General features: G+C 42.4%; 1 protein-coding gene across 7 annotated transcripts in view; it reads right to left on the bottom strand.

Moving 5' to 3' along the window:
- ATXN1 (ataxin 1) overlaps positions 1 to 14,184 on the bottom strand; it is a 363,809-nt gene that overhangs the window by 156,890 nt on the left and 192,735 nt on the right. For 6 of the 7 annotated variants that reach the window (XM_039712091.1, XM_039712092.1, XM_039712095.1 and 3 more), the window contains one exon: positions 4,701 to 4,823. The exons of the other annotated variant lie outside the window; for it this stretch is intronic. The gene's annotated coding sequence lies outside the window, so the exon portion shown is untranslated. The remainder of the gene's footprint in view (positions 1 to 4,700; positions 4,824 to 14,184) is intronic. 7 annotated transcript variants of the gene reach the window in all.

The raw sequence follows: 14,184 nt of genomic DNA, 5'->3' as shown, positions 1-14,184 counted from the left end.
TCAGTAGTCAAGGACTTTCCATTTTCCCATGCTCTGCCAGTGAGGAGGTACACAAGAAGCTGGGAGGGAGCATGACCAAGACAGCTGGCCCTTACTAGCCAAAGGGATATTCCATACAATAGAGCATCCTGCTCAGTCTGTCAGCTGGGGGAGTTGTCCAGGAGGGGCTGATGTCTGCTCGGGGACAGGTGGGTATCAGTCAGCGGGTGGTGAGCAACTGTGCTGTGTATCACTTGTCTTTCTCACATTTTATTTCTCTTTCTCCTCTGGTTGCCTCCCTTTTCATTATATCATCATCATCATAATTACCACTACTTTTGTTATTATTGTTGCTGTTGTTATATAATTAAACTGTTCTTATCTCACTGCATAGGTTTTACCTACTTTTTTCCCAATTCTCTTACCCATCCCACTGTGGGGGTACAAGGAGTGCAGGGAGTGAGTGGCTGCATAGTACTTGGCTGTCATCTGGGGTCAAGCCATGACACTCATGCTTCCTACACAGCCTGCAAATAGCACAGATTCTCCAGACAAAACTGCAAAGCCTGAGCTTTGCCTCAGCTACCAATGTTGCCTCAGGTATTTGGCCTCTCCCCACCGTCCAACAAGCCTGAAGTTAAGCTTGAAATACACAAACACTGTTGGGACACCTTTTAGAGATATTAAAATCATGATGAAAACTGTTTCTCATGCAGCCAACCACAGGTATGATGTTTTCAGGAGGAAGCAAATTAACTGCCATACCTCCCAGCTCACCTGCACTTCTCATCTTTCCCACACCACATTTTCTCTGCCAAATACAAAGGAGACCATAGTGTGCAATATATATGTGCAATATATATGCAATAAACTGCAGTAATATATGCACTAGATTGAAATACTGCATTTTTGTACCCTCATAAGCAATTCTTTGGATGAAGGATTCAAAGTCCCACAAGGAGTACTGCAGATACACATTAAGTCTCTAGGTGCTGGATTTGACTCTGACGTATGTAACAGATGTGTAAAGTAACACATAACCAGATGCTTCTCTAGTGCATGCACAGCTAGAGATTGAAAAGCCCTAAAATGTTGTGTCCAAGGGCAAAAGAAAAGGGAGAGGATAAAAAGAGAACCACATATCTAGCAAGAAAATAAAAATTTGGGTCGTATGGATTTCTTGTCTACAATGCCGAAATTTTTCATGTCTGTAATTCAGCTATGGTATCTCAAGAGAGGACTTTTCAGGAGGTGGTAGTCCAGGCACTGTGACCTGATTTGCTCCATGCCATGATAAACCATTTCTTGATGTCTTTGAAATTTCAGGATTCTACTTCCAAAGCTTCCACTGTGATTTCAAAGACCTCCATCTAGAAGAGCGGTCTAACTCCTTAGAAGAAAAAAAATACTCTGAAAAAAAGCATATGGCTGTATAACAGTCACCACCACAGAGGCCCTTCTCCTTCCCCTGAGTTGGTGTGTCCTGGCCACAGTGGCTAGGAGAAAATAGTTGCTGTGCTTTTGCAATAACCTTCCTAAGGCAGAGGAGAATGGTGGGCAAGAAGAAGTCAAGAATTTGTTTAAAAGCCTCAGTTTAAAATTTCTGACTACTCCCATTTCATGAAGTAACTTAAAACCACTCTCTGCTAGAAACTGTGTGAACCACTGACTTCAGATATGGATCCTGCCTTTTGCAAAGCTGCTGGTGGGTTTGGATCCAAGGCTTTGGTTCAAGCTCTTACGTCCTCCATATGGATACTACTTATACTATACGTCCTTTATAATAAATAGCCTCACGGTGAGGAAGGACAGTATCGGCACAGTTTTTACATCACTCTTTTGAAAGTTTAGGGAAAGCACTGGAAACATTACAGCTTTTGAATATTTTGCCTTATGTGGTTTACAGGCAGCACAGTGAACGGCTGTGCAAGCTTCACCCATTTTCCTGGGACATGCAGTGTGACAGGTGAGTCCCAGGCAGTGCCCACCAGATCCGAGCAGGAGGGGCATGGTGGCACTGGCACAGCCACGTCTCACCACAATGCTGCCCTGCACTGTGCCACTCTCCTGCCTCCCTGCAGTGAAGGTCTCCGTTCTCTGTCCCCACCACCTCCTCTTTACAAAGGCTCACACACACATACTGAAACAAAAGAATAATTCCATTATGTGCCTGGCAGCCTGTGCACTTTCCTTCTGATTCACAATAGTGGTGCCCCATTGAAAAGATCCATATACAGGGGGTGGGGGAAAAAAAATCTTAAGTCTCTAGCAAGCACACATATTATCAAAGCCTCATTTCCACTTAACACAAGTTGCTTTGGGATCTAATGAAGCTTATTTGAGGGGAAAATACAAACAAGCAAAGTCTTCTTCCATTAGCCAGGGCAGGAGGTGGGGAAATGGAACCAGTGCCATCTTTGTTGAAGAGCTCCATAAAACTACTGGTTCAGGAGAGCTGAGGAGCATGGTCAGGGGACAATTTGTGACTGATCACTGCCATCTGAACATGGCATGCTGACAGCTGAACCAAGAGCAAAACAAAAAAGGCATGTGTTTAATCTGGGCAGGCTTGGTCCCCTGTGTTCACTCCCAGTGAAAAATACAAAGCAGGAGAGAGTCAGTCTCTCTGCCTGCTCTGCTCAGCACCCACATAACTCCCTGGCATATACCGCAGGACCTACTCCACGCACACAAATGAGGACATTATTTCTTCACATGCTGAAAAAAATAAGAAAGGAGTTGGATAGAGGTACAATTTAATATATCCTAAAATGGATATTTTGGCACCAAAGAGATTCCCTCCAATACTCTGACAATGAGCTCCTGCACTCTCTGATACAAAGAAAGCTAAAAACAACCTCAACGATTTTCTGAGTGTAACATAGAGCTGATAAAATTATTTTAAAGGCCACACAGATGCTACAAAACACCTCTTCCTGAACTTCAACATGTGCTTCCACAGAGAGCAACAAGAAGGCAATTGTGAAAAGAAAATCATGCGCCTTATCCTGGCCTGACATCAGTGAAAAGAAGGCAGCAATAAAAGCATTTTGATTTGTGCTCCACAGAACCAAGAAGGAATGCTTGCCTCCAAGAGAGTGTGATGGACAGAAAGCAAAAATGGGCTGAGGGTGATCACACAATGCAGCACTTCTCTGGCATTGGTTTGGCCAAGACTGTCATCTGCACCTGAAACAGGGCTTGCCCCAGAAAGCAAGGCATTTCCCAACCTCAGCCTTCAAACAGGTTTACATTAATACCTCATTTCAAACTACAAAAATTGCCTCAGAATCCTGCTGAAAGAGTTCTGTATTGCTGTTTGGGCTCACAGTCCCTAATGCAAGACCTGCACATAAAAAAGAGGCGGCTACACTGATTTGAAAAACTTTTGACCTGTTCAGAAAAATCAGTACAAATACCTGCAGGACCATTCTAATACACTACAATCTCCCAAGCAATGGCCCCTGTCCACTGACTAGAAAGGAAAAATTTAGCTCCCTGCAGTGGACCTGTTGATTTCAAAAGAAACTTAATAGCTCTGTTCCTACAGAGCAAATACAGAGCAATCACCAGGGTTCGGCTATGCTCTCCTCTCTTCTGAAATCTGGTAAGCAACATCTGTCTGCAAACGCCACTTGCCAAAAGGTTTTGATTCTCTGCACTTTTGTGAGAACGTATACCCTGCTTCTTCCAGGTGTCTTTTTGATTCTGCAGATTCCTTACAGTTGCAGTTTTGTCTCTTTCAGCACAATTGTGGGGCAGAACAGAGTAAATAACTTAAATTTTTTATTTAAGGAAGATGCTGGTGTTTTTTAGTGTTCATTTATGCAACCTTTTCACTGGTTAAAAGTTTTACAACTGTAGCATTTTCTCCTTACCAGATTCAAGTTTGATTCTTTTTTAGTAAGAAACTAAAGCAAAACAAACAAAAAAGAAGACTAGAGGGAAAAGGTAAGCTTCTCCTTGTGCCTTGTCATTGTCTTTATTTAAAAAAATTAACTCTGACAACACAATTCAGCCTCAGTCAGGGAACTTTTAGTTCAGTTGCTGTTCAAATATCCAAGTGCAATTTGCAACTCTAGTTATGAAAGGAGACATTATTTTCTTTATACATTTAACTCCATTTGTTCAAAGGCACACTGATGAAGCAATTAAGGCAGATGTATTGTTAAAGCTGGTGTAGAATTCACAGGCTTTGCTAAGAAGTTTGGTATTTCAGTGAGATGTTTAAACATAAAAATGAGAACTATGTATTTAATATAAAAATATCACTTAAGAATGCTGCAAAATCAGATTACTTGTGATACTATCACCAACAGTAAGAGATTAGTATATGCATTTTTCTGGCTGTGTGTTGTATGTTCTTCAATAGCTTTTTTCAATAGTTCCCATATGATACAGATTCCAAACTAGGAAATATTTAGGCTCATGCCTAACTTTCAGGGAGAATAGACTCATTGATTTAAACAGGGTTTAACCCTTATAAATGTCAGAATGATTACCAGTTTTTGGGACTGGAACTCATGGGGCCCATTTTCAAAAAGATAAGTGCATTACGTATTTTTACTGCTGTTTCTGGGTTTGCCATTACAGTTCTCTCCCTCCCTCTCCTGCCTGTTTTTACTGCCTTCAACAACAATATCATGACACTCCAAGGTAAATAATGATTAATTTAATTACAAACTAATTGTAACTTATGACAAGACCCTCCAATCACTTACCTCAAATCATGAGTGTTTCAAGATGCAATTGTTAATCTCCTTTTCTCCCCCCTCTCACAGGAGATGTTGCAGACTTTTTTTTCTGGTATTTTGCATTAAAACTCTTTTTCTGTGCTCCAGAATCTTAAAACAAAAACAAACAAAAAAAAGAAACACTCAGGATGAAAATGTCATTTCAAGCAATTGGTGGGCGGCTCAGGGGAAATCCCTGACCTTTTTTGAATGTATGTTTCATTATCTAAAGCAAGTGTGGTAACTTCCTCCAGCAGCAGCTCTTCTGTGAGCTGTACTTAAAAAAAAAAATTAAAAAGACCCAGGTGAACAAAAAAAATAAAACACTGGTTTAGACCACTCAAAAACCTGGCATTTTAAAAACCCATAAGATAGCACACTACAAAGTATTCATTTAATGCACAATCCAGGATATACCAGACTCCACAAATTCATGACGGCGAAAATGGAAGAAAACCCAGAACACAAACCAGAAGAAAAATCATTATGTAAACTATTAAACTGCTACAACAGTTTTATTGCTGCTCTCACTGCTATTATCACTAATAAAACATATACAGCCCTCTCCCTCAGTCTTCACTGAGTTCCTGTAGTATTTCTGTAGTAGCAGCGTGGGGGAAGTAGTAGCCGTGCTGGAGAAGCAATGCAGCATTAGCACTACAAAACCCAGCCCAGCTGTCGAGGGAGGAAGGAAGGGAGGAGGAGCGACAAAGTACACGAGTTAAGAGTAACTGGCAGGTCTCTAATACAATCAATTTTGACATTCTCTACCATCACCAAAAAAGGTCTGAAAGGTTTTGACTTTTCAGCGAGTGCTGCTACCAAGAACAGTTTCTCACCGCCCCCTGTTTCACCCTCCTTCCCCTCCCGTACCTGCAGCAAGGCTTGGCCAAGGGCCAGCTGAGTACGTAAGACTCCAAACCAGGCTCTGTCAGCAGGAAAACACTGCCAGCCAGTGCAGAGTTCACGTTCCCTCTGAGAGCGTGGTCTTGCATTTGCATGGCCTCTCTGGATTACAAGCATCCCAGCTATTTCTCTATGAAGAATTTTTAGGACCAACAACCACATTCATTTTTGCTCTGTAAAAAGCCTGAAAGAAACTGTTCCCAGGGCTACACCTGTGGCTACCCCACTGAAGCCAACAAATTTACACAACATGACAACGAGAGGATTTGACCTTGTGTGCATGTAAGCCAGAACACTTTTATTTTCTTCCTTGGCTAGAGCAGACAGGTCTGAATAATTTTCCCCTTGCTTTTAATTAAGAAATGAAGACAACATTCACAGCCTTCTGTGGCTTTATATACCTCAAAAAAGATAACTTTTCCAAAAGTGGTCAAAAATTCAAAAAGTACAGCTTTCTACACCACAGTGTATTCCCACACACACCCTGGAGGAAAACAACCCAAAACCTGAAGCAGACCACAACACACAAATAAGGGGGACCTTGACACCTGTACAAAGGCTGTGCCTATGTCACCACTCCCCAAAGCTGCTTATTTTACAAAATACTCTGCTTAAATTAGCCTGGGCCCCTACTCCACCGTGCTTATTCCTGCTGACGTGGTGCTGCCTCTTCCTTCAAGGAGCCTGTACCAGTCAACACCAGTCAAGACTGCAAGAGCCAAGCCTACCACTTGCAGGAAGCGGACAAAGCCCTCTAAATCTGTGACACATGTCCAGAGAAGGCTGCAAGTTCAAAGTGAAATGAGGACAGTCTGCCGTGACTCATGCCACCTAGAAACCATTCTTAATGTAAGAAAAAGTGTTAAAGGGATTATCTTACAGAGCGTCACCCTGCCGAATCAACTAGGTTCTGCCTCTCATTTTTTTCCTGAGCTCAAATACAAGGTGGCCAAAGATCAAAATCAGCATAAAATCCTCCTGTTCTGACTTTACATACTTACATTTTTAATGCTCTGTTTAAAGACTCAAATAAAACTGTTTGATGGACAGATTCCCAGCTATCCTCCAGGCTTTTCTGCATGACCTATGGGCAAATGCTATGTGACACTTCCTGAAAGGCTGAAATAGCCCTGAATGACACTTGAGCTTCTATAATACAACTACAGCATGAGCATTTGGCTCTTAATGCACACTGCCACTTAACCCAAAATTTCCCCTGCCCCTACAACAAAAATAAGTTATTCCCCCATCTCAGAGGACTGATGCAAGGAACACAACACCCATGCTGATTTAGTGGACAATCTGGAAACAAGGAGAAAGTTATAGAAAGTTATAGATCTCTTAACTCAGGATGAAACTTCAAATACCCAGAAAAAGACCCTGCAAACCAAAAGAAGGAGTGAGTCATAAGCCTGCCCCTCTGAAACCATTTTGCTGGATAGTCATTTCACAACTTTCTTCTCCAGGGTGCTCCCAGCAAGCGTGGGGGACACTGAATGGATTCACTGTATTCACACAACAGCTTTACAGCTGCTGAAAAAAGGCCTATTGTCAGCCTGCATTTTACTATCTTGAGTAGCATACATAAAGTTGCTGTACAGCTTCCATTACCCATCTGATCCTTACCGAAACAGGAGCAACAAATCAGGGTTGTCAAAAGAAAATAGATTTAACTGTGATGGAGGAAATAGTGTGGTTTTAAAAAAAAAACAAGTAACAATTTATATATCAGAGAATAAAACATTAAAAATTCAGCGTAACAAAAATACTTTAAGCTAATTCTGCCCTCCTTTTTTTCTTTTTGTTACATTATAATATCTGTGAGCAAGATTCAAATTTCACCATCAGAAAGGAGCATGAAGCCTGCCATACATATATGCACTTCCTGCAGTCATGAGGTGCACATGGCTTGCACCTCCATGCGTTTATAATATTTTCTCAGTAACTGAAATAGTATCAAAACCAACAGTGAACTCTTAAAACAGAATTGTTGGGTCACACTTTACAAAGACTCACTCAGTAGCCTGATAATCCTGGACTTTGCAAAACATGTGAGTAGATCTGACAGCCCCTTTCTAAATATCTTGATTTTTCTGATAGTGTCTGTGGAGTCTGGGAAAAAGGACAGTCCTGAATTATGCACATTCCTCCCAGCATTCAACTACTCCACTCTCCCCCTTCTGGAGAAATGAATGCAGCTTCAAACAAATTAAAGGAATATCTTGTCAGCTCCTTCACTCTTCCCGGTGCAATAAATGAGGCAGTGCTTGGCTTCTCTAGCTCCCAGCAGAGGCAGGTCTGAAGTACAAATCCTCCTTCCTCCTCCCATACACACAGCATTAACCCTGCCTGCTGCAAAGATGCTGAGTTCAGCCAGGGCTATCCAACAGCCTATCCCAGCTGCAGCATGTGCACTAGGAACCCCCAGGAATTAAATTATGGTTGATCAGCACACATCTCCTCAAAACACAGCAGTTCCCTCAAAAGCTACGAGATTGGACAAAAGTTGCAGGATCAATTTCTCTGCCTTCTGGCTTCAGAATCACAGGAACACAACAGGTGGGTGCTGTGCTGCTCTGCACTCAAAGGCAGAAATATTTTGCTTTTCAGTGAGAGCTGAGGCACTACCCCTTGCTTTGCCAGCTTGGAACTTTAAGAAAATACCAAGAGAGTAGCAGCCTGATAAAATACCAGCAGGAGGATGCCTATTTTCCCCCAGTCTTCCTTCATTTCACAGTGGGGCCTCTCTCAAAAGGTCGATGGAGCTGAATGGACTGAGATGATTTTCCATTCTAGGTAAACTGCGTGTACGCTATGTTAGCATGACTTGACTGTGATCAAAACTGATGAAAAACCACAGCAATGGAAACAAAGACTCAAGTAAGGAGAGAAATTAAACCTCAAGACAATTTACAGAGAAAGACTCCTCTCTTATTTCTGGATTTGGGCAGACTTACCTACCTCCAAGCCTAGGGGGCAGAGAGGACTGCCAGCCTCCCTTGCCATCCCCAGGGCAAGCAGTTCTGGGGTGGCCCTGGGCTAAAGTAGTACTACTGCACGTGACAGGACAGAGCCAAGGCCAGCTGAGAACAGTGAATTGCTAAAATGTGATCTCATTTTGGAATGAGCTATGAGTGATGAAGAAATGACAGCACCAGGCTCTCTGCACACCTCTCACCATGGGGACAGGATCTCTTCCCCCCAGATCTCACAGGAATGGATCTACTATTCTCTCTTGCCTCTCAAGGGTCTGGCAGGCTCAGGCACACGTTCCTACGTGCTATTTACTCCTTTTCTTGCCTTCTGCTCATAAACATACACACACCGTGAACTCCTCTCTTTTCTTAACAGCCAAAATGACTTTATTGCATGATTTTTGGACTAGAACTACCAGCCCACGCTCACTGCCCCCATGCCTTGATGCCACCTGTTTATCATTACAAGGTGACACAGAGCCATGATCTCCCTCGCTTACCCTGAGGCGTGTCATGTCTTTCCAAGTCATAAAGCCCCAGTCCCATCAGGTGCTGACCTCAGGCTCTCCCTGGCACCCTAAGTGCCTCCTTTATCCCAGCATGAAGGTCTGAGAGAGACAGACTGCATCACAAGTCAGTGGCTTCATCCCTTGGCAGCGACCCTGCCTTATGACTGCCTGTGCTCAGAGGCACAGCCTTCCTTGGCTCACGACCTCTGAAAACAAGGAATGCCAGTGGATGCAGAGCTGAATACCCTCCACCCACTCTTTCACTGGCCAAGCTGCTCTGAATAGTAACATACATCCTCCTGTAAAAGTTCAGCATGTTGCCCACAAAAAGCAGCAGGCAGGCGTGCCTCTGCTAAAGAGCACATATAGTTTAGAAAGAGATGTTAAGAAGATGAAATATGGTGTGATATTCAATGTGCAGATACATTTTGGGTCCTTCAAAGGAAGGGCTCTAGAAAAACAATAGAAATTCCATGTTGTTTGGAACAGATGGGCCTCGTATTTTTTTCCTATTGCCTTCTGCTTTACTTACTCATCTCACCTACCTTCAAGCTATATGAGGTTGTTTTTTGGGATCTAGTTGCTTGCTGCTATAAAGAAAGATCTGAACAATCAACATTCCTTATACAATCATGTATCTCCATTGACAGAGAGTACAGGAGACATTCAGCACATTTCAGAAGAAACCTGTGATGACCTTTGTTGCAGGAAACTTTGTAGGCCTTACCATAAGCTGGTTTTAGAATAGAAATTTGACTAAGCCACAACTAGCTCAGTACCACTGTGGTTTGGTCTTACTTTTTGAGAGTAGCAGGACTATGCCAGCAGCTAAAATCTGCCAGGCGCCAGGTAGAGGAACAAATGTTGTCACCTGCCTGGATTCAGTGAGTTGGTTTGCTACAAAGATTGGTTGCGTTTTTTTTGTATTCAAACCTACTCTTTTAATCAAGAAGAGAAAGGAAACTGAGAAAGACAATGCTTTTCTGTAAATCTACTTCCAAACTAGTCTTTTGTACAAAAACCACTGAAACACTGTACTCCTGTCACCTCTACTTCTTCCTTTCCTCCAGCAGAAGCCACAGCATGAGCATTTCAGCAAATACCAGGTCTGGTTGTATGCTCCCTGGGCTGCCAACTGTCAGATCCAGAAAGCAGGACTGTCACATCTGCCAGACCGGCTCTCACGCTTACTGTCTCACATAACATCATGTCTTTTTCCAAGTCATGCTAGCAATAATATGACATTACACATCTCCTTCCCTGCCCTCAGGACACAGACCAAAAAGAGGCTGTACACCTTTAAATAAAGCATGCCCAGCCAGTGTCTTTGGATGGCCGAGAGCCTCAGCTGAGTGCAGCGTCTGTCTGAGCCCCCTCTGTGACTGAAGGTTACAAGCACTGTCCCCACGTGAGCACATGCTCACATCAGCAGGTCAAGTACCAGCCACTAGACACGGGTCATTACTGGTTAAGCATCTAATGTGCACTTGGCATTGTATAAGCTCCTTAAAGAAGATATGATCCTTTCAGTAGAAGATTTCTTCTTTCTAACTTCTCAAAACAGCCTTCCTTCTCAGAAGCCTACTCACATCAACCTTCCCCTTTCAGTAATAATTACAAAGAAAAGGGAAGAGAGAACAAAAAGAAAGAAAAATGACTATATTTGTTTCACTAACTGGCACAACTATACACAATCACATCACTGAAATATGCCTTTCTTTCCATGCCTTCATCCTACTATATCCCTATAGGACACAGCTACCTTCTGCTTTTGCTATATCAGGAATACAGCTTTTAAAGGAAGTCTCCAGGTAATCCAGCCTGCCTGGGCTTTCAGTTGTATTGTGGGGTGGTCCTGCAGCACAGGAACAAATCCCTCTTGGCAGGAATTAACTAGAAGCATCGTGTTCCCCAGAGTGAGCAGCCAGCAGCACCACACAGCTCAGAAGTAAAAGCAGCCCCAAAACATGCCTGGTGCAAACCTCAGCAGTTTTCACAGATGCTCTCTCCAGTCGGTCCACACTACGTTTTCATGTAGGTATAATCATAAAAATCAAATATTCTGCTGTCGCTCATCTTTATGCCACCAAATTAAAGGATGCTATTATTATATTCTATTCTAATATTGCAACAGTGTAATACTGACAAGCAGCAAGAGCATCTTGAAGCGAACAATGTAAAGAATAGATCAAAGAAGTTTCAGCTACAATATCTAACCTAATTTCTGTAGTTTTACAATGAGCTCTTCTACTCTTTAAATTATCTTCTCTTTGTCCTGTACCAAAATAGTAAGAAAACAGTTGCAGAAGGGAAAAAGTAAAACAAAGTGAAAATTTTCTCTTCATCTTTCATCATAATAGTAAAGAATTATTAGAGATGGGAAAAAGCAAAACAAACTGGATAAAAAGACCAAAAAAGTACTACCTTTAAGCCCCGTGAAAGATAATACTACTACCATTAAATCCCTGGAAGAATAAACATTAGGCAGAATAATAAAAATTTAGGCATTAGTTGTAAAAATTGCCAGCAGAAAATTTTAGGCAGTAGTGCTTTCTTAATACATTATCATCTGAGCTTATGGCAAATGTCCTCTGATTTTTGTCCTCACAGTGGATCTTCTGTTCTCTTTGAAAATGTCATTAAATAGACCCTCAAAATTTTTACATTTATAACTAATTCAATTACTAAAACAGTCATCACATCTTTTTTCAGAGCATGAAAAGCCAAGAATTCTATGACATGATGTCTAGCTTTACTTTTGCCACCAATTAAAAAGTACCTGCTGAGTATGTGGAGGTTTTCAGGCCAGTGGCTAAAAGCCACCTGTACACAAGCTTTACTTTTGCCACCAATTAAAAAGTACCTGCTGAGTATGTGGAGGTTTTCTCAGGCCAGTGGCTTAAAAGCCACCTGTACACAGCCCCCCATACTTGTTTCCCTTCCTCATCAGCTGTTTGTCCCTAGCAGTAGCAAGAGCATAACACACTAGAGTTTCACTGGAAGCTGCTAAGAAATACCTTGTGATAGAAACTTCCTTGCGTTCCAGGCACAGGAAACTAAACCTCACTGATTCATCTGTTCAAGGCACAGGAAACTAAACCTCACTGATTCATCTGTCCAACTTTTGTTAAACTGTTCTGGACCTGGCAGCAAATTTTTGAGCGAGAGTGACATTGACCACCAGGCTTAAAAGCCACCTGTACACAGCCCCCCATACTTGTTTCCCTTCCTCATCAGCTGTTTGTCCCTAGCAGTAGCAAGAGCATAACACACTAGAGTTTCACTGGAAGCTGCTAAGAAATACCTTGTGATAGAAACTTCCTTGCGTTCCAGGCACAGGAAACTAAACCTCACTGATTCATCTGTTCATCTTTTGTTAAATGTTCTGGACCTGGCAGCAAATTTGTGAGCGAGAGTAACATTGACTACCGTGCTGAGGATCTGGCTGAGACCAAGTGAAACGTTCTCCTAGTATTCAAGTTCTTCTTGAAAGCTTCTCTCTTCCTTCACATGCCTTCCACGCAGGAGATGACTCTGAGGTCACTGCAAGCAGGAAGCCCAAGCACAGAGGAAGTGTGTGTAAAATCCACAGTCTCAACTTCACCACCACCGTCCATTTTCATGAATGAAAAAGGCAGAGTCAGTATGGGAAGCTGGGCCCTGTCACAACTGCTACCATGCTGTTTGTCCTTTCCCTCCAAAGCTTTGTGGGTCTGTGTTAGGTTCCTGCAAAGGTAATTGTTTCTGTATATTAAACCAGCCAGGGACATGGTTTACAACTTCACCACCACCGTCCATTTTCATGAATGAAAAAGGCAGAGTCAGTATGGGAAGCTGGGCCCTGTCACAACTGCAACCATGCTGTTTGTCCTTTCCCTTCAAAGCTTTGAAACTAACACAGTGGGTCTGTGTTAGTTTCCTGCAAAGGTAATTGTTTCTGTATATTAAACAGCCAGGGTTTATAATATGGTTAATTTTTAACAGCACAACTTTGGGCCTAACTCCTTGTCCTGAGTTTTCAAGAGCTGTCTGAGAAAGTTTGGGACCTTTAATAAGTGATCTCTGTGCTCAAACTGCATTCCCTGGTAAGTCTATGCACAGGACAGAAAAGGTGGGTTGGGCTCTAATCTCCCAGCTCAGCTGCACAGACCAGCACCATGTTCCATCTGTCACACAGCCCTGGCCACATCCCCTTGTCCATCTGTCCTGGGCTCCATTTAACTCACACAGAGTATGTGAAATGAGTGAAGGTGCTGTTAGTTTAGGGTAAGCTGAACATTTACAATCTGACATTTACCAATAAACACGGGTAAAGTAAAAATATGTGGGATGCTCTCCCTCATTGAAAGACCAAGCAGCCCCATATGCAGTGGAGTCCATGAAGGCTGGTTCCCTGTGGCTTTGCCTCCACATGACCCCATGCACAGTGAGATGCACACTCTGAGCAAAGCTAACCCTGAGCAATGGCTCATCCCATCGCACTCTCACATTTCTGATAACACAGGCCAGCCTTTCCTCCAGAAAGGTCACCTGTTTCTGTCATTGTTTTATACCCAAATCCTTGTTCCACAAAACTGCTCAGAGCTCAACCTGCCTGTTAAATGTAGATGGAGTTGGCCAGTGGACTCCAACCTTACTACAGAAACTCAGGGAGATACAAAGCTAGTGTACCCCACAAGGAAAACAAACTAAAATTTTTGTCTTGGCCTGAGAAAAATGATGTTGTACTGGCAAGAAAGGTAAACCAATGGATCTGATGTTAAAACTCAGAACTGCAGTGCCAGTTCTGTAACATTCATCAGTAACAAAATAAAGCATCATCTTGCCCAGGGAGGTTTATTTTACTTAGGCTGGTTTGAAACACAACTTTACTTGTACTTACTGTGAACTGCATTCTGTTTTTGAATAATATTAGGTCTATCTTCTGGGAAATTAAATTGTAATCTGTCCTCTGTTCCATTTCTTTAAGACATTCAGTTTACTCCCGTAACTTATTTGTGATTTACCAAATTCCAATTACAGAAAGTAGGACAACATTTTGTTCCTATGCAAGACAGGAAAAGTACAGATAACAGATTCAAA

Source organism: Passer montanus, unplaced genomic scaffold (genome assembly GCF_014805655.1).
Source record: "Passer montanus isolate IOZ18808 unplaced genomic scaffold, ASM1480565v1 scaffold26, whole genome shotgun sequence".
In the NCBI taxonomy this organism is placed as follows: Eukaryota; Metazoa; Chordata; class Aves; order Passeriformes; family Passeridae; genus Passer; species Passer montanus.
Note: the sequence above shows the minus strand (reverse complement) of the source record. Positions and strands in the feature narration are given on the sequence as shown.